Source organism: Ovis aries, chromosome 1, assembly GCF_016772045.2.
Source record: "Ovis aries strain OAR_USU_Benz2616 breed Rambouillet chromosome 1, ARS-UI_Ramb_v3.0, whole genome shotgun sequence".
In the NCBI taxonomy this organism is placed as follows: Eukaryota; Metazoa; Chordata; class Mammalia; order Artiodactyla; family Bovidae; genus Ovis; species Ovis aries.
This window is the reverse complement of record NC_056054.1, coordinates 101682514-101684974: the sequence shown is the minus strand read 5'-3', so window position 1 is coordinate 101684974 and position 2461 is coordinate 101682514.

Here is a 2461-nt window from a genome sequence, read left to right as displayed (position 1 = left end):
TTTAGGTGTTGTTTACTGACTTGAGTAGACTGGGGACAGGACTTCCAAGTGGAATGTCCTCTTGGAAAGCCCCTGGAGTTTGCTGCTAAAGGGGGAAAAAGAAAAAACATTTTTTGGGCTACAGCCCACAGTTGCTATGGACAGATTACTCAACAAGCTGATATGCCTTATGGTCTTAAAACTTATTAAGTATACTAATAAAGTCATCAATACAAATAAGCACAATGGATTCTACTTTTCTGAGATCTGAATAAGGTCTAAGGACAGTTGTTGGAGAAAATAAAGCTGGGATGAAAGAAGTGTAAAAGGGGAACTCTTGAAATTTTGAAAAAGAATTTGTCTGGTTTCCAGACAAAGGTTAAGATGTGGGGCTAGTTCATAGGTAATTGTGGATTGGGAGGTGAGGCAAGTAGATAGTTCTACATAAGTTCAAGGTTCATTCCTGGCAGAAAGACCAACTCTTGTTAAGTGGACTGTGCCAGAGTCACTCAAATGGGAGATTTTTAGGAAGGATAAAGATGAGACCATTGACTCTTTGCTACCCTTACCAGCAGCTCAGAAAAATTGATTTATCCTGTTTGAGCTCACCTGCCTGGAGAAAGCAGTGGCACCCCACTCCAGTACTCTTGCCTGGCAAATCCCATGGACGGAGGAGCCTGGTAGGCTGCAGTCCATGAGGTCGCTAAGAGTTGGACATGACTGAGCGACTTCACTTTCACTTTTCACTTTCATGCACTGGAGAGGAAATGGCAACCCACTCCAGTGTTCTTGCCTGGAGAATCCCAGGGACGGGGGAGCCTGGTGGGCTGCCGTCTATGGGGTCGCACAGAGTCAGACATGACTGAAGCGACTTTGCAGCAACAGCAGCTCACCTGCCTTGCCAAGCCAGTTAACTACTTTCATGCACATGTAGCCATCCTTGAAAATGAGAGTTCTTTCATCAGTGGTTGCAGCACTTTTAGCTGTATCCAACATCACACTTTCCAGAATTCCATAACTCAGGTCGAGCACTAGTATTCTTTGAAATTTGCTGTTCCACTGTCAAATTTGCCATCAATCCCTGCTGTCCCTGAAATGGAAAGGACATTTAACACCGCATCATTCCACACTACCACCATCACCGCATTGAAGCTCTCTGAAATTGGGCAACAGACAACATTCCACACAGCTAATCTCAAAAAGTGTTTAAATACTTGTCATAAGGTGAGTTCTTGGCAAAACCGTGATGTGGTGAGGTTTACTGTGGGGGGAGTCCTCTAGATTAACAGCTGTTGGGGAATGAAGGAAGCAAGATTAGGTAGCGACAGAAGTTGAGCTGATGCAGTTTCAGCAAAGGCCTTAGTCCCACAGGAGGCTGAAGCTAGGGATGGCTCTACAGAGACCTATAGAACCCAACACTGACCAGGAGAGGGTCTTGGGTGTGGTGACTGATTTCAGGCACAGGCAGTTCCCAGGGGGAACATAGATGAGAGCTGTATGCATTCTCAGCAGCCTGGGAAGTGAGTGCCTCAGTGCTGAAGCCAGGAGTCTGGGCAGCACGGCATAGTGTCCACTAAAGTCCACTTATTGCGCTCTTCAGACCCATTTGCTTCAAGTCCCAAAATGATCCTTCAGGTTCTGGGGAAATAAGAGGAAGACCTAGGACAGACTATAGCCCCTGCTGCTGTAGCTTAAGTCTACAACTGATAGCTGTTTCCTCTTGGACTACCCATTCTAGATTCTCCCCCACATCCCCTCAATTTATACTTCTGTTGGCCTAAATGGGTTACCTTCTCAGGCCATGACTACACTCTTCCATTTATAATAAAAATTAGGCAAGAGAGGAGCAAGAGTGGATGATTTAGGTGCCAAATACACACTCCCTTGTCCCCATTATGTAATAGCAGCCCTGCCTCCTGATGGTTACGAGTTAATCCTGCCAGGTTAATGATTCCTTCCCTTAACCTCACTCTGTCTTTTGGTAGTGATCGGAAGTAAATCTGGTGGCAGCCCTAACTTAAAATGTGATGAGATTTTTAGTGTGTCCACTAGTGAAAATATTCCCCTTCTGTGAAGCAGGACTTCTAAATATTCAGAGCCCTGAGCTGGAGACACAGTTTCCTCCAGGTGGGTCACTGAGAGTAAAGGGCTGCTCCTAAACCCAACCCCCATTTCCCAGACCCATATGTTTTAGTTAGGGACAGCACTCCAGGCTGTCTTGATCCAGGGTGTAAACTGTATCCTGGAGGATGGTATCTCATCTTTACAGGTGTCTCCAAGCTGGTGTCCCCAAGCTGTTCCACTGTGTTGCTTCTAGATAGTATGCTATGTGATCAGACCATGGATCCTGTGGTCATGTACCCAGTGCTGTACCTCCTTGCTATAATAGGGGTCTCAGGGTTGATGGAAGATAAACTGACTAGAAATTGAGAAACTGAAGATGAGGGAGTGACCAGTTTTGAAGATCTGCAGAGGGGTCCCC